Consider the following 27,588-nt stretch of genomic DNA (forward strand, 5'->3'; position numbering starts at 1 on the left):
TACACTCGAATTCCAGTCACCCATGACTATTAAATTTTCGTCTCCCTTCACAATCTGAATAATTTCTTTTATTTCATCATACATTTCTTCAATTTCTTCGTCATCTGCAGAGCTAGTTGGCATATAAACTTGTACTACTGTAGTAGGCGTGGGCTTCGTATCTATCTTGGCCACAATAATGCGTTCACTATGCTGTTTGTAGTAGCTTACCCGCATTCCTATTTTCCTATTCATTATTAAACCTACTCCTGCATTACCCCTATCTGATTTTGTGTTTATAACCCTGTAGTCACCTGACCAGAAGTCTTGTTCCTCCTGCCACCGAACTTCACTAATTCCCACTATATCTAACTTCAACCTATCCATTTCCCTTTTTAAATTTTCTAACCTACCTGCCCGATTAAGGGATCTGACATTCCACGCTCCGATCCGTAGAACGCCAGTTTTCTTTCTCCTGATAACGACATCCTCTTCGGTAGTCCCCGCCCGGAGATCCGAATGGGGGACTATTTTACCTCCGGAATATTTTACCCAAGAGGACGCCATCATCATGTAATCATACAGTAAAGCTGCATGCCCTCGGGAAAAATTACGGCTGTAGTTTCCCCTTGCTTTCAGCCGTTCGCAGTACCAGCACAGCAAGGCCGTTTTGGTTATTGTTACAAGGCCAGATCAGTCAATCATCCAGACTGTTGCCCTTGCAACTACTGAAAAGGCTGCTGCCCCTCTTCAGGAACCACACGTTTGTCTGGCCTCTCAACAGATACCCCTCCGTTGTGGTTGCACCTACGGTACGGCTATCTGTATCGCTGAGGCACGCAAGCCTCCCCACCAACGGCAAGGTCCATGGTTCATGGGGTAGAGAAGCGAATTATTTTCAATAAATACGAGGTGATATGATAATGAGGAAGAGGGGGCCACAGTAGGTAATATTTGGGGTGTAATTTACAGTTGTGACATTTGTCTTAAAACCATTGTAAACCTCCCGAAAACCTGGCTCAGAACAGGGGAAGGCTAAAGACGATGGCCTGAGGGACATGTGCCGTGAGCCTACCGACTACTGCGCGCTGGACGCATGCTTAACTTTTACTCACGGCAGTGAGACATCAACTCTTGATTCAAGAACTGATCAAAAACTAATTGTAACTCAACAAGCTATAGGAGACACATTACGGAAGTTACTGGGAGAGATAGGAAAAGACATTGATCGGTAAACAAACTGTAGTGGAAGATATGATCAGTACTAAAATGAAAATTAAATGGAATTAGGCGGCACATTTAACCATATATAAGAATAATAGACAGACCAAGGAAGATGTCTGACAAATACAAAGAAAAGACAGACCAAGAGATAACGCAAGGTGGGAAGATTCCTTCAGGAAACAAGTAGGTGCAACAAGTTGAAAGGAGCTTCGAAAAAGATTGATTTTGTATACATCATTGCTGGTATTTCGTCATTATTCAAGAGAAGCTGTCTCGGCGTAACGGCTGACTGGACTGACTGTGAAACATTTGAGGGAAAAAGTTTAGCCCTGGCTTGTTGGAAGATTTAAGGGAGTAAACAATTACGATGAAGTAGCTGAACAACTTGTAGACATTAATTCTGAATTTCATTTAAAGCTGACAAAAAGTGTAAAAATTATTACCGACAAAGGATCAAATATGATCAAACGTTTTGAAATATATGGAAAATATTTGGGTAGAGGAAAAATTGAAAGGGATTCACCACATGTTCAAAATACTGATGTTGTGCATGATAATGTTGTCAGTGATGATGATCATGAGTTCAGACTAAGAGAATTTCTGGAGACGTTTGAAGGATCTGAAGAGTTGCAACTGTCTAATCATGAGAGGCACAAAGAGATCTCCAGATCTCAAAGTAATTCATGCTAAAAACTTCTTGCTGCAGCTTTGTTAAAATGTCAAGCATTTTGGAATTTGTGTTCGAGGTCTCCTAAAGTTTATGAAATCTATTTACAATCAACTGGAAAATCACCTACTTACCCATGTTGAACAAGATGAAATTCATACTGTAATTCTATTCAAAATTTGCTCACAGTCAAGGATAGTCTAAATGAAACTTTAAGGAAATTCAATAACAGCTTTTAAAGAAATTTAAATACAAGTTTAGAACTGGACAAAGATACCTACTATGAATGTTTTCCGCCAGAACTAACTAGAATGAAAAGAATGCAAAGTAGCTTGCAAATGGATAACCCAGTGTGCTGTGGTGTGCTCATAAAAGCTGTTAAGGAAAGCTTAAATAGGCGTTTTGAAAGGTTCTATAAATAAGAGGTACCAAAAGCAAAGAATGGCATATAAACATCCATATCTTATACTTGTTCAAAATGAAATGAGTGCCCAAAGCTAGCAGTGAATGCCTTAAAGAATTTTTTTATTTCAGAAGTGCAGAAGATGAAACAAGAAGACGAAGATGAGAAAAACTTGCAACATTATGAGAAAAAGAAAAGTTTGAATGTTATTATATGTTTGTTGAGGACTCTGACTTTTCTGTGGCCGGTGATAGTGCCTATACTACAACATACCTGGAAACAGTGCAACATTAAATGATAATGATAACAGTTTAAATAAATAGAACAGATATCCAACTGTACTTGTTTAACAAATTCTACTTCTGTTGACTGACTATTCTCCACTGATGGAAAGATAATGAGGTCACATATGTAGAACATGAAATATGAAAGATTTAACAATTATCAGTTTTAAAATCGTAAAATAAAATCATTTAAAATGTACACCAACCAGAGGTATTCTATTTGAATAAGTGTATGTTGAAAATTTGTATTTTGCATTTTGCATTTAAATACCTTTATTTAAAACCATTTTGTATTTATGTTTGAAATAGCAAAAAATTGCAAATTATTTGCATTTTGAATTTAAATACTTTTATTAAACTATCTCTGGTTATGGAGGAGTTTGCTGATGTGAGACAGCTCGATTCTGACTAAAGTAAGTGCTCAGCTCTGTTGGGAATAATAAGAACTTAGTTTTCACAGTCCTTGATGCGTGGGGCTGAGACAATAAAACCATTAGAAGCTGGACTTTGTCGAGAACCCTTAATATTAAAAATGTTGAGTTTCAAGTCTTTTTAGTGTATGTTCTTGTAGGGCTTTAATATCTGACGCTGAAAGCTATTCTAACAATATTCATATGATTATGTTCTTCACAAAGTGCTCTTTCATTTGCTATGATGAACTGTCCTTCAAACCGAGCAGCGTAACTATGAGGCTATTCCAAATAGCCAGTACTGTGGGGATCCTAACATTCGATAATATCGTTCGACAGTATAGCATATTGTGTCATCAGAAACAAATACATACAGAGTCACTCATGATGTATTTCATTCACTAATATACAAAGACATAATTTTGTATGCTACTTCAGGTGGGACAGGCTTGATGTTTCTGCCGAGGCTTTTCCACCTGGAATAGCAACACCATCAGTCATAATTTATATGTTACAATTTGTTTTAAGAGTGAAAGAAAATTTACAGATCATCCCTTTCCTATCTTTCTATTATGTTCTTCTAAACTACTAAGATTTATTATTTTAACACTCTGTTTCCTACAACTAATTTAACTTTCTTTGTAACGCATTGTTATTACCCTATTTTATTGCTCGAAACGAATTTTGCTAATAATGTAGAACAATGTACTATTAAATGTAAAATTTTATACTAAAATTTTGAAAATATTAGGTGGCAAGTCTTCAGATGTGCTATAGATGAAATGAAATGAAAAAAAATTTGTGAGGAGACGCTCTCCCATATTAGAATAACTTCAGTTTGACAGGAGTTGGATTCAGACTAATGTTTTTTACTGATTGGTTTGACAGTTTTGTGAACTTTGTGAACCCATGTGGTGATCATCCTGTTGTACTAATAGTTGATGCGCTCCCACCACATTTGTGTGACAGACAGCTCAAGTTAAAACTTTGTCCATATAATCTGTTTATCACCCTGTTCCACACACAAAATGTACCTCTTATAAGGAATTCACGATACAGATTAAATCGCTCTATACCCAATAAGTAGATAACTAGTGGGCAAATAACCACGCCAAGTAGTAACCTCATTTTTGGCTACGAGGTTATTTGGAGCGGCTTACTTGAGAGCTGTAACAATGAAAAATACTTTAAATGGTCTCTGGAAAACGGGACTCTTTGCACGTAACCGGCATATACTTAGAGACGATGATTTTGCAGATCAAACAATGGAGCAAATGTGAGTCCAAATGGTACCCGGCTATCTAACAATATCAGCAAACCACATCAAGAGCCACCAGCTCTAGTAAAATCAATACTTTCTGAATCGGTTAAATAGCTAACATAATCTCCATACTGAGAATGTTTGACGATCCAAACACGTTCACATAGACGTAGGCGGTAGCGAAATGAAATGAGACACAAGCGGAAGTCTTGGAAAAAAAAAAGGTTTTGTACACCCTGTTGCAGTTCTTTTGCGCCATAACGACTTCATACACATTGAGTTGTGTGAAAATGCCAAGATTCGCTAATCTACGTCTACTTGATTACTCTATAATTCACAATTAAGCGCCTGTCAGAGGGTTCATCCAACAACTTCCACGCCATTTCACTACCATTCTACTCTCGAATGGCACCCGGGGAAAACGGGCACTTAGGTCTCTCTGTACGAGCTCTGATTTTCTTATTTTATCATGATGATCATTTATCCGTATGTAAGTGGTACGTGGGCACCAGCAGAATATTTTCGTAATCGGAGGAGAAACTTGGTGATCGAAATTTCAGGAGGAGATCCTGCGGCAAAGCAAAACGCCTTTGTTTTTGTGATTGCCACAGATGAAATATGTGTACAAATACTTGTGAAATGTGTTAAATATATTTGACATGTAGGTACGCAGGCAAAACCACAGGTACAAAGGTCACTTTTAACTCCTATAACCGCTTGAGGCAAATTTGGTACACATGTTATTTACGATCTCGAAAAAAATACTGTGGAGATAAGAACCACCAGCCTCCTCCTGGGCTGAGGGAGATAAAGCAGAGAGGGAAGGGGGGACGAGAAGATGGAAAGAGAAGTGTAAGCAGGAGATGGATTCAGATAGGGCGGAGGAGGAGATGAACTGAGAAATGGGGAGGAGGAAATGTCAGTGAGAGAGGATAGGAGGAAATGGACGAAGACTGGAGGAGAAAAATATATGTAAAGAGAAGGGGAGGAGGTGGTGACCAGACAACGTATAATATTCTCTTAGTGTATGTATAAAACAATGTGAGGTAATTATACTTAGTCACAGAGAATAAGAATGTCTGTAAATAAAATCGTTGCAGTAAAGACGGAACAAATGCATTACTAAAAGTAACTTGTAGTGCTGCCACCTTTGCCAGCGTGTGTTGCGTTACCACTGGTCCGAGCTGTGCAGAACCGAAGGTACTTGGGCTCATCAAGACATGCGAACAGTTTTGTTTTGTCGACTGCGTGGTTACTATAGACGGAGGAGCGCCAATAAGGATGGTGCTAGTTCGCATCTACGTGAGAGACTGAATGAGAAATAATAGAAAAACTGCATTTGTGTCTCGCCTCTTGATATAAATTAAACTTGTTTCAGCAGATACATGTGAAGGTATTTTTTTGTTTTATTCTGCTCTCCTAAATTATGTCCAAGTGTTTGTGCTCGTCCATTCGTATTTATCTCTCATTGTACAGTTGCATGCTGTCAGGTTTGTGGACCAGTGAATGCGTTATTGTCTGATTGCGGGTGGCAGCAAATAATGGCCCGTGAAGCTTTTTGCGGGAACAAGCGGCTTGGCTTGAAAGCAAAGCACGTTTTTTGACGTCCTCGTTCACCAGTCAACGTTTTATTTCATTACAAAATGGTCCCGGCAACAACATAACATATCAACAAAAAGTTCAGAATGTCAGCGGTGCTACATTCGTTCTCTGCGGTTATACGACTGTGCGCAAACGTGGAAATGGCTCGCGGCGACCTTCTCTTTAATGCAAAACTTTTTGAAAGCCCTCCTGCGCAAATGCCATCGCTGCCCATTTTCATTTTTCCAGTCTCGTTCATTTGATAGCTATAGCTTCTCTTTTCGTGCTTTGACATTCCATTTTCCCATATCAAGGTGCAGAGGCGTACTATTTGCGCATAACTACGTGGATACTTTTGAAGTTTTAAGCTACAAGTTGTCTGATTCATTAAACTGTCTCTCTTTCTATATGAATTTATTTCTTAAGCAATAATCACTACTGTAGGAATCACGCTTGAAAGTTCCAAAACTGGTTTGTCATTTTCCTTTACAAATTTCGAAGTTAACTGTTTCTGGGTGTCTTAGTACCACTTAAAATATCTTTTCGCTGTTAATGGTTTTGTAATAATATAGACTAATCTCCCCTCCTATTCTTCCCAGTTTATCCTAATTTCGCAATGCATCTACCGTCTTAACAACGTTTTATCTCCTTCTATTGCAAAATATTTCACATGATCCCATTTCCTTTTTCACCAATTTTTCACAGTGTACGCCACACATCCATACGATGCTATGCTTCTGATATACAGTTTCACAGATTTCATTCCTTTGATGCGAATATTCAATACCAGTAAGACTATTCTGCTGGCGAAAACTTGTTTACCTAAACCAAATTGTTCCTCGAATTTCTCATCACGTATCTTGCGTAATATTGCTTCCTATTAACCAAAATTCTTTCAACTCTGCAATGAAATCGGAAAGAAACGATGCACACCTCCTAAATCAGATTCACAAGGCCGAACACACTCAATTGCTCGCATCCCCCGCACAGGAAAAATTTCATACCAAGTTGCTAAACTTTTTCGTACCACTAGCATTCAAATAATCTGCAACATTAGCATTAAGCGATAATAGCACTCCATTCATTGCAGCAAGATAGTCAATGTCACAGCAAATGAGGTATTTACAAACTTTTATGTGATAATTGCCCGCAGTTCTTCAAAGGTCAGACAGGAGGCGTTTCGCTATAACGTACCAGGAACACATGGATGCCTTGGGGCTAAATAATTTTGATAAAATCACTTTTGCAATACATCTGCAAGAACATGGCGACTCAGCCATAATCATTACAGGCAAATTGCAAATACTACACTGACAGCAAAGGAAAGAAAATGAATCTTCTTGAAGAACTTGAAATCTACATTCTTCCCTTAAACTTATCACACGTCTTTCTCAATGAACAAGTAGACCTGGAAAGCAAGTCATTTCTACACATCTTTTATGAAACCGTTACTCATTGCTCTCTCACTAGTAAAAAATTTAACTATGATTACAATGTTACACATTTTGCCAGCAACCATTTTTTATATTATAAATGACAGTATGGTTCCATAATCATGTAAGAATTTCATTGTCATAACCTCTAATACCTGTTGTAGTACTGTACGTGTAATATCTTTGAACTCCTTAGATCTAAAGTTTACAACACATGTCTCTCAGCAATGCCCAATAGTTTCAGATGGATCTATTTAGTCAACGCCACACTGTTCGATATTTTTTATTGAAACAATGATCCCCAACATTGAAAACTGAAACAGATAATATAATGTAAACCATTTGAAGATGGGCAGAAGCCCGAACCGATCGTCATTAAATAAAAGGATCTTCTGTTGTCACTAGTAGCGGTTATTATTCTACACCCTATAAAGGAACAGTCACGGAGTTAAACTGCATCCATTACAGATAAAATTCACTTCTGTTCCTACCTCTTATTTCCTTGTACCATTTTTCATCACTTTCGTTTTTTTACGCCATCTATTGTCACTCTTAACGAATATTTTGGCCTACTGATGTCTGTTTTCCCTTTCTCTTTGGTATTTAACAAGGTTTCTTTCAACCAGCACATGTACATTAACAATACAGTGCAAGAAAAACTCCTTGCGGCTTCTTCCCACTTCGTATAAGTTTCATTAACAGCTTCCTGTTTGGTTCATATTGACTAAACACATGTATAATCGTCTGTATATATTTAAACTGTCTGATAATAATAGTCTGGCCTGGAAAATAGCTGCTCGGGAAACATGTAAATGACCTCAGCCATCATAGCCTCGATTTGCAAGCACTAAACAACTGGTTGACGGGTGAAGGTTTGCAGTTTGCAGGCAGCGACATAGGGACTACTGAAAGCGGTACAAGTTCAGAGCGCAGCGATGAAGAACAACTGCAAGTACACACTGAAAGAGTAGGTAACAGATAGCTGCAAGAAGTGTGGGGATCAAAAAGGGATCATACCACATAACACATCTGGATGGAAAACTCTGGCAGCCATAGAATATTTGAAAAGTCATGATGAGGTCGTCAAACAAATGCAGTAGAAGTTGGGACAACAGAGTCAATTAGTGAACGTATTTCTTCCGTACTACAGAGGCAATCCTCTCACCACAGTAGACAGGAAAAAATCAAAATATATTTTGTGATCACAACAGATAACCGATAAAAAAATCAGTTGTAAGCGACTTGACGTAGCAATGATTAATAAAGATGAGCAGAACGTCTTCTTCATTTAGATAGGTGCGCCAGACGCTCATAAGTTGCGAACATTTTTTTCACTACGGAGTGTCCGTTTGCTGGAATTTTAGCATATATTTTTATAAATGCGTTAGGAGAAAATTTTTGTCACAAGCAGTCCCGCTTTGAATATGATTCATTTGTATGCTCGTTACATACACGACATACTCATAGCGGTTAATGGCAGTGACCAAGATCTACAATAGATGTTCCATGCTTTCAAGGACTATCATGAGAAAATTCTCACTTCTAGCTTCTTTAGGATGTCAGTATTTTCTTCTGAAGAAGACCTTTTACAAAAGGTTGAAACCATGGTAAAGGGATTTTAAGAAACGTTCCATTTGCAACTGACTGGCTCTCTGTTATTTCTACAACAAGATTTCATCTTACGGTTGCTGCTCCAGTCATGTAAGGAATTTTGAAATTTGCAAAGTACCTACAGTGAGGAGATATCTAAATACAATGATCTAGCAGATGAGATAGAAGTCATGTGGAAATATGTTTACACATCATTCCTGTTTGTAATGTCGTGCTGTGAGGAGCCTACAGGACCTAAGTCTGCATCCGTCACTCTGGTGGCAACTTCGGAAGGCATTTGGACTGAACACTTCCAAAATACTTCTCCAAATTCAGAGCAAAAGTAAAAATTCTTGGAAAATAAGCCACAATCGGCTGTTGTAAGATGCTTCAATAATACTACCGATTTCACAACGTTAAAGTAGTATCTTCAGGTGCATCTAGTACAGAAAGCTAACGCTTTAAAAATTACAAAATATTTTTACAGATTGCAAGACTCTAGACAGAAGAATTGTAACGTGGCGTACAAAATACGTAATTTGTAAGCTTTCTATAAAATTTTGTCGGTTTTGAGAGAGCTGAAGACAGACTGCGAAAACTTGTTCCTCATGTAGCATATATTTTAAGTATCGTGTTCAGTTGCTGAGCAAAATTGACTGTTGATTGGCCCTGTGTTACGCATTTGAACAGTCTCGAGAAATAAAACGTTAAACTTCATGATATGAAATATTTGAAGTAAAGAAAATGAATCTAATTAAATGCTAAAAGAAACTAATAATATTCTCAATGAAAACTCAGTACGGAAGTACATTATGAACAAAAGACTAAACATATCCACAAAAATAAATTCCTGCTCTACTCGGAAGATAATAATTGTTTGAAATTACCAACACTGTTAACTGAGAATGAATGTACTTACTACACGACGCCTGACAATCCTGACTACAAACTGTTTGCACAAAAATGCAGCGAGATCTGCCTGAAATGAAACTGACTTACCTCTTGCTCAGCACGCTGTTCTTTTCTTTGTGTCTGGAGATCTAAAGTTCTTGGAAGCAAATATATATATCAGCAGATGCAGCGGCTTAATGCAGATAATCTGCCCTATGTTTTTCCAGAAACAATCTGTTGCTTCTTGTGGCGTAAGGTGCAATGCACACACGATAAAAATTCAAAACTTAATCATGAATCATGGAGGTGGGTTTTACTTGAAAGAAAACCATTTTTGAGAAACCAAACTCTGATTACCGAGAAAAAGACAGCACGACATAAGAAGAGAATAAGAGTTACGAAATGCTCTAGTTACAAAAATTACAAACATACCTTTAAAATTCCTCTAAAATCTTATAAATTTGTTTTCATTTCGATAATAAAGTATTCTAGATAATTTCTACGAGATTCACAAATAACTGGTCCATTTCTCTGAAAAACTCAACTGCACGCTACAATGCCTCAACTAAGAGTATCTCAGCGCTGCACAACAGACTGACTAGCAAGTCAACCACAGGTGAAACTTAACACAGAGTCAAGGGACTTATTTGCTGTTCATACAGTGTGTTTATTCATGTTTGTCCCAGTACAGTAAAGGTGAATTATTTACAGTTGCAGGAAACATATAAGAACCATACAAACTGAGCTTACTTATTTTCAGATCAGAAGTGGAGCGCATTGGACGTTCCGTCATTCCCAGTCGAGTTATAATAAATTCGTTGAATAGTGACGAAGTAAAAATTTAAAACAAGCGGAATGAGGAAGACGGGCATAAAAGAAGGGTATCTCTAAAAAGAACAATACAGTTGTAAAACTAGGACTAGGGACTTAAGTATGAAAATCGATATTAAATTGTAGTCACGTTCAAAAGAGAGGGCGTGGCGGAAAGCACCAGAAGACGACAGAATAAAATTAGAATGAATACAAAAGCGGTAAACAAATGCAACAGAAATAAAATATGTCCTACAGGAAGGCATCTGATGTATGTCGGTAAGATGTCGTAGATTACAGCCAGCACGCGCTCACTATTCTGCAGGCTTCCAGGAAAAACAGAGAAAAAGCCAGACGGTATTTGGACGGAAGAAAAAGCAACAAAGGGAAAGAATGAAGAAATACTAGAAATGAAGAGAGGAGAAAAGAAAGAAGACATAAGTTATTTCATGTGGTCCTCATTAGGTCAACCCAACTCAAAGTAATAATAATAATGAAAGAAGTATCTTCAGCATATGAGAACTTTAATTTTTGCAGAAAATTGAACTTTATTAGAGTGGCAAAAGGAGGTGCTAATCTCCGCACCCCTCCATAATTGTGCGTCTGGCGTTTCCATAGCCTTTTTGCCGCATAATGTGTACATGTCTCATAACCATACGAAACAAATAATTGAAGTATACGTCTGTTGGCATTTACGTTCTTTCTGTGTCATTGTGCTACGAGTATAATGCGACGAAGGAAACTTGCACTGTGGCCTTTCAACTGCTGCTCTGCCCTCACTATTACCTACGCGAAACATACAGTTGTACCCGTCCACGCTGACTGGTCTCGACTGAGCAGCGGGTAGGAGACGTTTAGCCGAGAACTATCTCACCTGTGTCGCGGCAGCCCTTTCTGCGACTTCCTTCCTTTTTTGCAATCGGGGGAATAATACGATTTTAATTACAAAGGAGAGCTTTAATTAGTCTGCAGCAAAGTAAACATTAAGTGAACAATTTTTTTTCTTGTTATGCAAATGAACGTGGCAAATTTTAGCTGTTTAAAGCTAGTCTAATTAAGAGAGAAGAATAGGCGGTAGTTCAGAAAGAGAGGTTATTAAAATTTTAATATTTCAGCCGCGAGAGAAAAGCATTTCCAGGTTCTATTCTATGCATTATTTAAAGCTGCTTTCACATTTAGCGGACGCTGGCAGTTTTGAAATTAATTTCCGCGGTAACATTTCTTTAGTTGTGTAAAAACGCCCGAATGTGGGATTGCTCTCGTGTATACAGGTGCACTCTGCTTGTAAGGCACTACAGCAAGCACTTTTATGCTCTGGGACGACGCTTGCAAAAGCTGATAATGGCTCTGAACTGGAAAGCAGGAAATTGGTGACGAATTTTGTGCTTCGTGCTGCCTGTTTTCTGTAGTCCAAAAAGCGCATAGGTTCTCCTGATAGTACATTACATTACTATAATACTCGTTCCGTAGGTCATGAATACGACACTTCGTAATGAGGAACGTGACAGTTTAACATATCTTCTTTACACAATATAATTATTTTATTTTACTTTTTATTTATTTTTTATTTTTGTGGTTACTACTTCATACCTAAAAACTCACGTATTGAGTAGAAGGAGTTGTCATTCAGAAATACTTTTAATTTGTTTTTAAATATTGGTTGATTATCTGTCACACTTTTAATGCTGTATGGCAAATGACCAAAGATTTTTGTGGCAGCATAATCCACCCCTTTCTCCGCCAAAGTCAGATTTAACCCAGAATGGCCGGCCGCGGTGGTCTAGCGGTTCTAGGCGCTCAGTCCGGAACCACGCGACTGCTACGGTCGCAGGTTCGAATCCTGCCTCGGGCATGGATGTGTGTGATGTCCTTAGGTTGGTTAGGTTTAAGTAGTTCTAAGTTCTAGGGGACTGATGAGCACAGCTGTTAAGTCCCATAGCGCTCAGAGCCATTTAACCCAGAATAGTAAACGTCATCCTTTCTTCCAGTGTTGTAGCTACGCACTTCGCTATTGTTTTTGAATTGGAATGGGTTATTAATAACAAATTTCATAAGTGAATATATGTATTGCGAAGGTACTGTGAATATTCCGAGTTCCTTAAATAAATGTCTGCAAGGTGATCTTGGGTGGGCTCCAGCAATTATCCTAATTACGCGCTTTTGTGCGATGAACACTTTTTCTCTTAGTGATGAATTACCCCAAAATATGATGGCATATGTAAGCAATGAATGAAAATAGGCATAGTACTCTAATTTAATAATATGTTTATCACCGAAATTTACAATAACCCTAATAGCATAAGTAGCTGAACCTAATCGTTTCAACAGATCATGAATGTGTTTCTTCCAATTCAATTTCTCATCAATGCACACACAAAAATTTCTAATATTCTGCTTTAAAGTCCGTATTTATCAATACTGGTATGCCATTTACTGTACAGAAATGTATGTAGTGTGTTTCAAAGTTTTCTGAGAGTACATTTGCAAAGAACCACTTAACAATTTTCTGAAAGACATTATTTACAATTTCCTCAGCTGATTCTGTTTGTTGGGTATGATTGCTATGCTTTTATCACCAACAAAAAGAACTAGCTTTGCATCTTCCTGGATGCAGAGCGGTGATTCATTAATATATATTAAGAAGGGACTCAAGACTCAACCAGTTAGAGAAGACTGCTGATTTTTGCAGACTACCTATACTGTTAATTTCAACCTTCTGCATTCTTCTGGTTAAATACGAATTAAACCATTTGTGCACTGTCCCACTCATACCACAATACGTAAGCTTATCTATAAGAATTTCGTGAACCACGTCCGTCAGATTTAAGTTTTTCGCGATTTTCCTAAATCGCTCAAGGCAAATTTGAGACATCACAAAATAATCCAGTCGGTGATGTTCGGTTATTCAGAACATTTAATACTTGATAGTGAAAGCATGTTAGCATTTTCTGTTGAAAAGCCTTTCTGAAAACCAAGCTGACATTTTGTTAGTACTTCGTTTTTACAGATATGTGATGCTACTCTTGAATACATTACTTTTTCAAATATTGTGGATAAAGCCGTCAGAAGTGAGACTGGGCGGCAGTTGTTAGCATCAGACCTATCCCATTTCTTATGCAATGGTTTAACGATAGCATATTTCAGTCTATTTCGAAAAATGGTCTATTTCAGTGAGCTACTACATATGTGGCTGAGAATCCTACTTACCTGTTGGGAACAAGCTTTTAGTACTCTGTAGGAAATGCCATCGATTCCATGCTACCTTTTACTTTTGAGTGAATTTATTGTTTTCTTAATTTCAGTAGGAGAGGTGTGCTGAATTTCAGTTTCATCAGATTGCATAAGTATTGTCTCTTCCATATACTGCCTTGCATTTTCTAATGAATAGCTGAATCCTATTTTCTCTACAACACTTAAAAAAATGATTATTAAAAATATTTCCTACTTCTGACATTTTGTTAACAAACTTTTCATTGAGATTGATAGAAATACAATCTTCCTGTGCTCTCGGTTACCCTGTTTCCCTTTTAACAATATTCCAAATTGTTTTAATTTTATTATCAGAAGTGCTACTATCAGACATAATGCACATAGTTTTGGACTTTTTAATAACTTTAAGTAAGTGCCTGAATAATGTTCCCCTAATGTCGAAACTGATGTAAGAACCGCATAACTTCTTGTGTTAACAAAATCCGCCCTAACGGAATACTGTTTTCGTGATGTTAAAATTGATATGACTGAGGTAGCGCAACATTTAGCCCACTGGACTCGTATTCAGCAGGACGACTGTTCAAGTCCAAACCAGGTCAGTCAGATTTAAGTTTTTCGCGATTTTCCTAAATCGCTCAAGGCAAATTCTAGAATGCTTCCTTTGAAAGGGCGTAGCCGATGTTCTTCCATGTCCTTCCCTAATCCGATCTTGTGCTCCATCTCTTATGACCTCCCAGTCGACAGGAATTTAGTCTTCATCCTTTCCATAAAACTGACATCAGTTTCTGATGGCATATAGCTTGCAAAAGCTAAAACTGACACACTTACAGAAATTGTTTCAGTGCGAAGCAGTGACCCACCCTGATTTCGCACTGATAGCACTTACTATCTGCTGCCAGATGGCTAGTCTGTCGCGGCGGCAATAAATTATACAAACCTTCCACGTGAATCAGTTTGTCCGCTAGTGAAAACCGTATCAAAATTGCCACAGAAGTTCCAGAGATTGGCCTTCACATACAGACAGAAGGTTGCCCCAGGCGGACTTTAATTTACAGTATGTATGGAAGACATTTATAGATGTATAAATTCTGGTCAAGCTTAGCAACGGACTTCAGTTGTAGCGGATACTTACTGCCTTTCCGTCCAGATGCTGTCTGCTCCATAGTTGACCAGCTCGTAGCGCCCGTTACTGACACAAGATGGCATTCCAAACGTTGAATATGGAGCAGGTAACAATAAATCAACAAAATCTGCTCTGCTTACAAGCCACGTCACTTCGAATAAACACTCGAGCTTCCGACTGCTGTCTCGCTATTGTCATCAGGAGTTCCTAGGAGCTGTCTTACTTGTTTTCTGCACATGCTTCCGTCTGGTCCTCTTTGGAAGGTTCCAGACGCTGCCATTACATCTGTATAAGCAGAATACAGTACCAGCACCGGCAATCAGTGGTTTTAACTCCTGATGACGATGGTGGAGACAGCTATGCAAAACTCGAGTGTTTTATTTGAAGTAACACGGATTGTAAACCGAGAAGACTTTTTTGAAGCCTGCCACTGTGAAAGACTCTGAGGACAAAGGTAACAATACCCAATTTGCACATTCACTATTATTGTAAATTATATGCATAAACTTTCTTGCTGAATCCTTCAATAGTTGCCGGTATTACCCTTCACTCACAGATAGAAAAACAAAGTGGTGAACTTTAATTTATAATACAGGGTAGGCTACAAGTCAATTTATAATACAGTGTAGGCTACAAGTTAATTGTTAAAAATGCGATTGGTATAAAAATACAAAGGAAGTGTACATAAAAAGTTATTATCACCAGAGAAATACATGCATGGTTCGATGGACCTACATAAGATGCTCAGCTGCTCTAGGGAAAAATTGCATTTTTCAGCACTGGATACAAACTTTGGCGCAAGTCGTTTGGTACTATAGGTTTAGAATCGTTCCTTAAGTATTGCATCTAGATTTCGACAACAACGTAGTCATCGTTGGTGCTAAAATATAACACAAGTAGAATCAAGAAGGTATGAAATATGTTCATAACCCAGTTACAGGAATCCACGTAAGTGAGAAGATAGCAAGAATATACTGTTATCAAAAACCACATAGGTCCCAACGTGTCAGATCGTAATATATGACAAAATGACGCTTGTCTTTGCATGGCAGACACAGGACTGCTCCCGTTTCTTACATCAGCGCAGACGGCATGCGTATACGTCATCTCACTGTATACTCCAATAGACGGCACTACAGGTGCCTTCTATTGGAATATACTATGAAGTGACAAAATTCATGGGATACCTCCCAAAAGCCGTGTCGAATGACCTTTTGCCCGGCGTAGTGCAGTAAATCGACGTGGCATGGACTCACCAAGTCATCAGAAGTCCCCTGCAGAAATATTGAGCCATGCTGCCTATATAGCCGTCTATAATTGCGAAAGTATTGCCTGTGCAGGATTTTGTGCACAAACTGACCTCTCGATTGCGTCCCATACATGTTCGATAGGATTCGTGTAGGGTGATCTGGGTGGCCAAATCATTGTCTGGGACGTTCTTCAAACCAATGACGAACAACTGTGGCCCAAAGTAATGGCGCATTGTCAACCTAAAAATCCGATCTTGGTTTGGGACCGTGAAGTCCATGAATGGCTGCAAATGGTCTCCAAGTAGCCGAGCACAACCCTTTTCAGTTAATGATCGATTCAGTTGGACCAGAGGACCCAGTACACTCCAGTGAAGCCCACACCATTATGGAGGTACCGCCAACTTTCACATTTCCTTGTTGACAAAATCATTGTCCGGGACGTTCTTCAAACCAATGACGAACAACTGTGGCCCAAAGTAATGGCGCATTGTCAACCTAAAAATCCCATCTTGGTTTGGGACCGTGAAGTCCGTGAATGGCTGCAAATGGTCTCCAAGTATCCGAGCACAACCCTTTTCAGTTAATGATCGATTCAGTTGGACCAGAGGACCCAGTACACTCCAGTGAAGCCCACACCATTATGGAGGTACCGCCAACTTTCACATTTCCTTGTTGACAAAATCATTGTCCGGGACGTTCTTCAAACCACTGACGAACAACTGTGGCCCAAAGTAATGGTGCATTGTCAACCTAAATATCCCATCTTGGTTTGGGACCGTGAAGTCCATGAATGGCTGCAAATGGTCTCCAAGTATCCGAGCACAACCCTTTTCAGTTAATGATCGATTCAGTTGGACCAGAGGACCCAGTCCACTCCAGTGAAGCCCACACCATTATGGAGGTACCGCCAACTTTCACATTTCCTTGTTGACAACTTGAGTCTATGACGCGGCCCGCGGCGCACTCGAACCCTACCATCAGCTCTTACCAACTGAAATCGGAACTCATCTGACCAGGCAATGATTTTCCAGGCGTCTAGAGTCCAACGGATATGGTCACTAGCCGAGGAGAGACACCGCAGGCGTGCTGTTGATCGTTAACTGAAGGCCGCCGGCCACTACGTTGTCCGTCGTGAGAGGTAGTGCCTGAAATTCGATATTCTCGAAACTCTATTGACACTTTGGATCTCGGAATATTGAATTCCCTAACGATTTACGAAATGAAATGTCACATGCCCCTAGCTTCAATACCGACCTGCTTTCAAAATATTTTAATTCCAGTCGTGCGGCTATAATCGTGTCGGAATCGTTTTAACATGAATCACGTGCGAACAAATGACAGTTCCGCTGATGCATTGCCCTTTTATATGTTGTGTACCTGATTCTACCTCCATCTGTATAGACGGTTGTAATCGACAGGGTCGCCATGTGTAATGTTGTTGCATTAATTTGTGGTGTAAGCGGTGCTGATGTTCAAGACCATAAAAGTGGGTTAAAAGCTGTGAGCTATCTGAGGAAGTTAGCCTTGCATTACTGCGCAACTGTTTCACCAGGTATCCAGTCTAGCTTACCAAATTCCCAACCAGACTAACATGAATTATAATCTTTTAGTACTCATCTTACGATAACCAGTGATATATATATATATATATATATATATATATATATATATATATATATATATATAAAGACAATTTAAATAAAAAGAAATAAATCAGTTTATATTTGGACATTTATTTTAACATTGATCATTGTTCAGTTAAAATTTCAGCGTATCAAACTTGATTCCTAACTAAACTGGTGCCTTATTTAGGATTGTGAAAATGTGAGATTGTAATCTTATGGAACACATCAAACATGGAGCCAAGATTGGGAGACTGCATACAACACTGCATTCATAAAATAACACACGAAGAACGTTGAAACATATGCAAGAGGAAATTAACCACAACCAACCGATTCAATTTTCACCCAAAGAAGTTACGTTCGTAGCGCAATCCTGTCCGTCATGAAATTACCACACACTGGTATACTAAATTCATACTAACTCTCTGTGAAATCTTCCCAAAATGAATAGCTGAGCGCTACTTTGATGCTTACACCACATGCTACACGTGGTCAACTTGGTTTACACAAAGAGTGTAACTCTACAATAATTTTGACAATTAAAATAAATTACATCGAAAAGCAATTTACAAAAGAAAAACCTCGAACTCGTTACTATCGTCTTACTATTAACCTGATGGGTCAAACAGTTGTATAAGCACATGGTACTGATTTCACAAAGTACACCCCACGTGGGTTGAACATAAAGAAAAGTTGCTATATTGAAAAATATTGTCAAGACGAGACGTTATAATCTCACGCACATTCGCATTTAAGATTGATGAACTTAGCTAGAGTTACTGATCAATACGTGGTTCCACTTTACTCACAAAGTAGTGACAAAGCAACTACCGGAAGATATTTTGAACTTCACACTCGAATTACACTGCGTTGCAATTTAAGATAACATTAGATATTTTAGAGCTAAACCTGAAATAAAGGTGATTAAATTTTCAGTTAGGCTGAACTTAAGAAATCCATTGTCCTACGGAGTTAGCAGACACGCGCTTATCCGGAGATCTTACAACTTCAGACACTCGCCGCGGACAGACTGCCATGGTCCCTTCCTGAGGGTGCCTCACAGATACAAACTGAAGTGACCAGAGAGGCAGCTTGCTATACCAACATGACAAGGGACGGACAGGACTATACTAAGACTAGAAACCTCTTTGCTTTTAGAAAGCGTTGCTACCTGTTCCAACGTTGGTCCTACTGTTCTCTAGCAGACAAGCTTGTCTGCTACCATCATGCATGCAACTAGAAATAAATTTGCTCATTCATCCTCTCACACAGAAGGGAAGGGGAATGACAGTACTTTATCATATACAGTATATAAAAGAAAGCGGATGTAGGTCCCGTATGAGACTGTGTGATATGAATTACATATAAACGGTGTTATAAAGTGTAGTAGGGTGACAGATAGTTCTTGTTTATACGTAAAAGTAATACGTTTCACTGCTCAGTCTCCTCCCAGATAGTCAGAAACACCACAGTAAATCTAGAAGAGGAATTTATGCCGTAAATGACAACAGATTTAAGAAATTAACATGAAAGGAATCCAAGAGACCTTTCACGGTGTTTGGAAATTTCCGTTACAAACTTCTACGGCTAATCGAGGGGCGTGAGCACACAATATTTTGAATTGGTACCCATGCTGGGTAGGGATTCAATAGAGACGTGTAACGCGTCCACGTCTGTTTAAGGAAAGAGAAAAGTGTCTGAATTGCTTGTGCTGATAAGCAATAGGGTAGACAGGTTGACGTGTATCACGTCAGACGGTCACCTGATGTCACTTAACGACTGCTGTGCTACGAGGCTCTTGTAGAGACAGAGGAAGACCCGCTGTCACAAGTTCAGGCCGCTGCACTAGAAACTGAAGAGACATGAGGTGGGATGGAGAGTGTGTACCAGAACATGTTTCGTAGGTTGTGAGAGTACAAGCTGTGGCGGGAGTTTAGAGCGGCAGTTTCCCGCCGCAGAGCACGTGGCTGGCGGCTGCTACGGGACCATGGATAATGGCTAGCGATTATGGCTCTGAGCACTGTGGGACTTAACATCTGAGGTCATCAGTCCCCTAGAACTCAGAACTACTTAAACCTAATTAACCTAAGGACATCACACACATGCATGCCCGAGGCAGGATTCGAACCTGCTAGTGTAGCAGTCGCGCGGTTCCGAACTGAAGCACCTAGAGCCGCTCGGCCACCGCGGCCGGCGGCCACTGATTACGCGGCTTTGGAAAAACCCGAGTGGAAGCGTGGCAGGGGCGCATATGGCCGTGTTTGCGCGCTAAGAGAAATTTATATGCCAGAGAAAAATTGATAAAAACAGAACTAAGAGTGACATGTAGGTGCGAGTTGACACTCATGGACAGAAAATTACGTAGAACTAAATTATCTAGACCCACCACAAGATATATAACTGTTTAAAAGTTGTTGTCGTCATAAAAATTGTAAATTTATTAAAGTTCAAAAGCTAATATCTCGACAATGCTTTGGCCGATTAATATGAACGAAGTGTCTACGGATGCCGCTAGCAGAGCTGCATCGATCAGTCGTAGCCGATTTAGCAGAATCTGTACCATTTTTTAATGAGAGATCGGAATATGGGATTGACTGAGCGAAACTCTGTTTTTGGTGATAAATAAATTTAAAGAGACGAAACTACCGGCAGCATTCTAAAGTTTAAAGGGTAGATGAGTAATTAAGTATGCATTTATGTTTAGTATAAAAAATCCGGGAAAAATAATATCACGCCACAAGAACATTATTTGTGAAAAAACGAGGCAGATACAGAAAATTGGACTTTACATTGTTATTGCCCGGAAATTTTCCACATTTTTCATTGTATCAAACGTATTTTTGTGTTTAGTTTTAGAATATTCGTAATTCTTTTTGTCAAACATTGTTTGGAGTTAGGCAGTCGTTTCGAGGGTGCATAGGGCGGCCATCTTTAATGGCAGGGGAGTTGAGTTTGAGCGACGCTGAGATCCTGACCTGCCACCCATCTGGGGGTGTTAGTGGGTTGGTAGCCACGATCCGCAACATGTATGTATGTAGCGACGTTCGAAAACGATCAAGTTGAGCGCAATATAGTTGTTTAGGACAGCAGACAGCAGTGTATTTAGTGAACTGTGAACAGACTGTCGAGTGCCGTGGTCGAGACATTTGAATTTTATAGTGTGGTGTTGTAGCATCAGTTATTAACGGCCGCCCGTACATAAAAGCCCCTCAGACTGCATTTTAAGGGTTTAGTCGATATATTGAAGACTTTCGTGGAAAAATAGAAATAAACTACTTGTTCAAATTATAAATCAACGTGAGTGACTCAATATTTTTTAAATTTCGCGGCAATACTTACCTGCATTGTTTTTTTATATTTTTATTTCAGCTTGAAAATTGAGTTTAGGACAGGTGTGAACTGGCACCCTATGACTAACAACGTAACCAAATGAAATTTTCACTCTGCAGCGGAGTGTGCGCTGATATGAAACTTCCTGGCAGATTAAAACTATGTGCCGGACCGAGACTCGAACTCGGGATCTTTGCCTTTCGCGGGCAAGTGCTTTACCAACAGGGCTCGCCAAGCACGACACACGCCCCGTCCTCACAGCTTCAATTCCGCCAAGTACCTCGTCTCCTACCTTCCAAACTTCACAGAAGTTCTCCTGCGAACCTTGCAGAACTAGCACCCCTGAAAGAAAGGATATTGCGAAGACATGGCTTAGCCACAGCCTGGGGTATGTTTCTATAATTTCATATAAAAAGAAGTTACAATGATAAAATGCCAAATAATGTTAAAACCAGTGCAGTATACCAGGGAACAATCATCTGGGAGACGAAATAAATCTGAATAAAATACTAATAGTGTGCTCGTACGATATACTGGAGTACAGATGTATAAGGGACGGCCTACGAAGGCGTTGGACCCGTCCTTTATGGGACGAGCTGCTTCTTTTTTTTGACAAGGCGGTCTTCGAAAAGCTCTCAAAATTGGGCATTTTAGACCAACACCTGCTCAACAAGCAGGTAGCCGCCAGAAGATGTATGTTGGGGAAAGATTTGATCTTCTCCCGAACGCCCATAAACCACCTCTTCTTGGCTCGATGCAGTAACTTTACGTGTGACGAGATGGACGGAACCCCGTGTCCCCTCTCAGTTAAGAGGAAGGGAAAATTTAATTTCTCCGCTATACCTCTCCTCACGTGAGCCACGTGTTCACCAAGCGAACTTCTATTCTACGCTCGGTCTGTCCCTCGTAGCATGCGTTGCAGTCGGGGCACAGGATTTTGTATACATTAGATTCATGCAATCTAGGGCTAGGGCTGATTTTGGATAACTGTGTCGTAAGAAAAGTAGAGGGCACTACAGGTTCTCGATAACGTATACTCATGCCATATACTCTGGATTTAAGCAACGACCTGTTATGTGTCTGGCATGCAAAGGCTAGTTAGTATCCTTTTGTCATATCTTATGCTCTGACACCTTGTGACACACGTGACTCTTTTACATGTTATTGCTACAGGGTGTTTCAAAAATGACCGGTATATTTGAAACGGCAATAAAAACTAAACGAGCAGCGATAGAAATACACCGTTTGTTGCAATATGCTTGGGACAACAGTACATTTTCAGGCAGACAAACTTTCGAAATTACAGTAGTTACAATTTTCAACAACAGATGGCGCTGCAAGTGATGTGAAAGATATAGAAGACAAGGCAGTCTGTGGGTGCGCCATTCTGTACGTCGTCTTTCTGCTGTAAGCGTGTGCTGTTCACAACGTGCAAGTGTGCTGTGGACAACATGGTTTATTCCTTAGAACAGAGGATTTTTCTGGTGTTGGAATTCCACCGCCTAGAACACAGTGTTGTTGCAACAACACGAAGTTTTCAACGGAGGTTTAATGTAACCAAAGGACCGAAAAGCGATACAATAAAGGAGCTGTTTGAAAAATTTCAACGGACTGGGAACGTGACGGATGAACGTGCTGGAAAGGTAGGGCGACCGCGTACGGCAACCACAGAGGACAACGCGCAGCTAGTGCAGCAGGTGATCCAACAGCGGCCTCGGGTTTCCGTTCGCCGTGTTGCAGCTGCGGTCCAAATGACGCCAACGTCCACGTATCGTCTCATGCGCCAGAGTTTACACCTCTATCCATACAAAATTCAAACGCGGCAACCCCTCAGCACCGTTACCATTGCTGCACGAGAGACATTCGCTGATGATATAGTGCACAGGATTGATGACGGCGATATGCATGTGGGCAGCATTTGGTTTACTGATGAAGCTTAAGTTTACCTGGATGGCTTCGTCAATAAACAGAACTGGCGCATATGGGGAACCGAAAAGCCCCATGTTGCAGTCCCATCGTTCCTGCATCCTCAAAAAGTACTGGTCTGGGCCGCTATTTCTTCCAAAGGAATCATTGACCCATTTTTCAGATCCGAAACGATTACTGCATCTCGCTATCTGGACATTCTTCGTGAATTTGTGGCGGTACAAACTGCCTTAGACGACACTGCGAACACCTCGTGGTTTATGCAAGATGGTGCCCAGCCACATCGCACGGCCGACGTCTTTAATTTCCTGAATGAATATTTCGATGATCGTGTGATTGCTTTGGGCTATCCGAAACATACAGGAGGCGGCGTGGATTGGCCTCCCTATTCGCCAGACATGAACCCCTGTGACTTCTTTCTGTGGGGACACATGAAAGACCAGGTGTACCGCCAAAATCCAGAAACAATTGAACAGCTGAAGCAGTACATCTCATCTGCATGTGAAGCCATTCCGCCAGACACATTGTCAAAGGTTTCGGGTAATTTCATTCAGAGACTACGCCATATTATTGCTACGCATGGTGGATATGTGGAAAATATCGTACTATAGAGTTTCCCAGACCGCAGCGCCATCTGTTGTTGACAATTGTAACTACTGTAATTTCGAAAGTTTGTCTGCCTGAAAATGTACTGTTGTCCCAAGCATATTGCAACAAACGGTGTATTTCTATCGCTGCTCGTTTAGTTTGTATTGCCGTTTCAAATATACCGGTCATTTTTGAAACACCCTGTATGCTCCTACTAATATGTATTTCTGTTGTATACGTTTTTCGTACTTGTTCTTGATTCTACCTGCTTTGTGTTTTACACTGATGATGTCTATATTACAGTCGAAATCTAGATATGCAGTAAATTACGGATTTTGCGACTGACTGCTGACCCCCCTTCAATTTGAATATTAAGCGGTCGCTGCCCACACAGGCATCCAATTAATTCCAACTTAGTTTCCTTTAAATGCTCAACATCACGAGCCTTGACTTAATGTAACTTCTTTTGTAGCATATTCCAGACTGAAAAGTTTACGGGTGTCGTATCGTGTGGGTCGTAGAGGCCATTCAATACCAGCTCGCCTACCAGTATATTCACCAAATTTTCGTTTAGAAAATCTCTCGCAATAACTCCATCTTGTTGTCATATCAACTTTTCCTTAACCGGCTGCAGATGTTAAAAAAGTGGACTATTTTCTACTTCTAACAAATGTTCTTGAAGCACATCTAGGTAATTTACAGACCTGACAGTATCGTTAAAAAAATAAGATCAGATTAGCCTACCGCTGAAAATTCCTGCCCATACACTCGTGAGCAGAATTTAACCCTGTTTCTATCGTCAAATAGGGATTCGTAGAATCCCAGTAGACACAGCTGTGTTTTATATATGTATATGTGGTGCCTGGCCTTTCGGACAATTTGATCCAGCACCTACTATGAATTAAGACACAAAGGAATTTCAGGCATTGGCTGTGAGTGGGCATAGATTTAAATAAATGAGGAAAGTTGAAAATTTGTGCTGTGCGGGGATTCGAACCTGGGTCTACGTCTTGCTAGCTAAATGCTCTGGCCACTAAGCCATGCGGACACAGCAAGTATCGCCACTGAACGGCCTATCCTAGCACGCCTCCCGTCAGATCAACTTTGGAATTTTTTTCCTTTTCTTTTACTGTGAAACCTTGTTTCTTCCCAAATTTAATAATTCTGCGTCGGGGGGAAGCATCCTATAGATTTTGACGAGTGAGTTTTCCAGTCTCAAAATACGTGACACAAATGGCCGCATCTTTCCACTGAAGTGACTCAGAGGCTTAAAAGATTTACACCTCCAAAGGAACATAGATCGTAATATGTGACGTAAATTTGAATTTAAGCACCTACCCTTTCCTGAGAAATAGTGTTTTTAATAGTCAGACAGACCGACAGACAGACGGACGGGACAACGAAGCGATCATGTAAGGGTTCCGTTTTAGCAGACTGAACACTAAAAAAATGAGACTTAACGGACACCTCAAAGACAAATAATTATCGTTAGGTTTGTAGATAAAAGCTCTTTAACTGTCGATGTTTTGCTTGCGAGCGAGGGAATAATGGAAATATGTGGATAAAACTAAGCGCCCCCTACGACACCTCAAAATGCCGAAGTTGCTTAGGGAGAAGGAACCGGTGTAGCTCCGCAATGAAGATCTCCGCGCAACAGCTTAACTAGCGGTTTAATTTTATATTATCCGCAGCAGGAATAAACTCGAGTCGCGCCTGTGCATTAGCGGAGCGAAACGGCCGCTGGGCGCCACCGGAAGAGAACAGCACAGGGCTGGCTGGCGGGCGCCGGCGTAAAAAAGCACTCCGGCCGGACGTTCGTCAGCGTTTTTACGCTGGCTGCCCACTTGGCGGGCCCGAATACCTCCCCGGCGGGGCCGTAAAAATAATTGCAGTCGCGCCGAGCTGGGCTTATCCCGGGCCGGGCTGCCGGATTACGCGCCGGCCTGCACGCCGGCGACGACCAGTGCGGGCGGATCTCCGTCCCGTTTACTTTGGTCTCCACCGCGGCCGCCGTATCAAAATTATCGCTTTGAAGTGGGCGCTCTCTTCGCGCTGGACTGATTTAAAATTGCGATTCTGATGACGACAGTGGGCGGCGGAAACCAGGAAAGGTGTCTGGCAACACCAGACAATCTCGCTCTTCGTGTCTGCATCACAGCGTTAAAATCTTTCCATTCGTTGTTTTCGCAGTTAGTTGTCCTCTTTGGCGGACGGACTACTTTTTTAGCGCCTCTTAACCTTACTTTATGAAATTCAAGAGATTAAAAGAGTTCCTGAAGTATATGTACTAACAGAAAAAGATCACAACACTAAAAATAATTAACATAGAGAATAAAATTTCGGGAATACATTTGTCAACGTAATATACACTACTGGCCATTAAAATTGCTACACCAAGAACAAATGCAGATGATCAACACGTATTCATTGGATAAATATATTATACTAGAACTTACATGTGATTACATTTTCACGCAATTTGGGTGGATAGATCCTGAGAAATCAGTACCCGGAACAACCATCTCTGGCCGTAATAACGGCCTTGATACTCCTGGGCATCGAGTCAAACTGAGCTTGGATGGCGTGTACAGGTACAGCTGCCCATGCAGCTTCAACACCATACCACAGTTCATCAAGAGAAGTGACTGGCGTATTGTGACGAGCCAGTTGCTCGGCCACCATTGACCAGACGTTTTCAATTGGTGAGAGATCTGGAGAATGTGCTGGCCAGAGCAGCAGTCGAACGTTTTCTGTATCCAGAAAGGCCCGTACAGGACCTGCAACATGCGGTCGTGCATTATCCTGCTGAAATGTAGGGTTTCGCAGGGATCGAATGATGGGTAGAGCCGCGGGTCGTAACACATCTGAAATGTAACGACCACTGTTCAAAGTGCCGTCAATGCGAACAAGAGGTGACCGAGACGTGTAACCAATGGCACCCCATACCGTCACGCCAGGTGATACGCCAGTATAGCGATGACGAATACACGCTTCCAATGTGCGTTCACCGCGATGTCGCCAAACACGTATGCGACCATCATGATGCTGTAAACAGAACTTGGATTCATCCGAAAAAAATGACGTTTTGCCATTCGTGCACCCAGGTTCGTCGTTGACTACACCATCGCAGACGCTCCTGTCTGCGATGCAGCGTCAAGAGTAACCGCAGCCATGGTCTCCGAGCGATAGTCCATGCTGCTGCAAACGTCGTCGAAGAAGATGGTTGTTGTCTTGCAAACGTCCCCATCTGTTGACTCAGGGATCGAGACGTGTCTGCACGATCCGTTAAAGCCATGCGGATAAGATACCTATCATCTCGACTGCTAGTGATACGAGGCCGTTGGGATCCAGTACGGCGTTCCGTAATACCCCCCTGAACTCACCAATTCCATATTCTGCTAACAGTCATTGGATCTCGACCAACGCGAGCTGCAATGTCGCGATACGATAAACCGCAATCGCGATAGGCTACAATCAGACCTTTATCAAAGTCGGAAACGTGATGGTACGTATTTCTCTTCCCTACACGAGGCATCGCAACAACGTTTCACCAGGCTACGCAGTTCAACTGCTGTTTGTGTATGAAAAAACTTTGGTTGGAAACTTTCCTCATGTCAGCACGTTGTAGGTGTCGCCACCGGCGACAACCTTGTGCGAATGCTCTGAAAAGCTAATCATTTGCATATCACAGCATCTTCTTCCTGTCGGATAAATTTCGCGTCTGTAGCACGTCATCTTCGTGGTGTAGCAATTTTAATGGCCAGTAGTGTATTTAACATTACAAGATCGTCGGTTAACATAAGCACGTGGTAACGTACTGCAAATGTGAAATGCTGGTACATTAACAACCGGTGTAACTGTCAGATTGTTGAACGTAAGCATGCAAACGTGCTGTGCATTGTGTTGTAAAGGTGGCGGATGTCAGTTTATTTCCCTTGATCCTTCAACACAGAAACAGTTGATATTGTTTGTGGGTGAAGTTGGAGTTGTTGTCCGATGATGT

Source organism: Schistocerca serialis, chromosome 1, assembly GCF_023864345.2.
Source record: "Schistocerca serialis cubense isolate TAMUIC-IGC-003099 chromosome 1, iqSchSeri2.2, whole genome shotgun sequence".
Classification (NCBI taxonomy): domain Eukaryota; kingdom Metazoa; phylum Arthropoda; class Insecta; order Orthoptera; family Acrididae; genus Schistocerca; species Schistocerca serialis.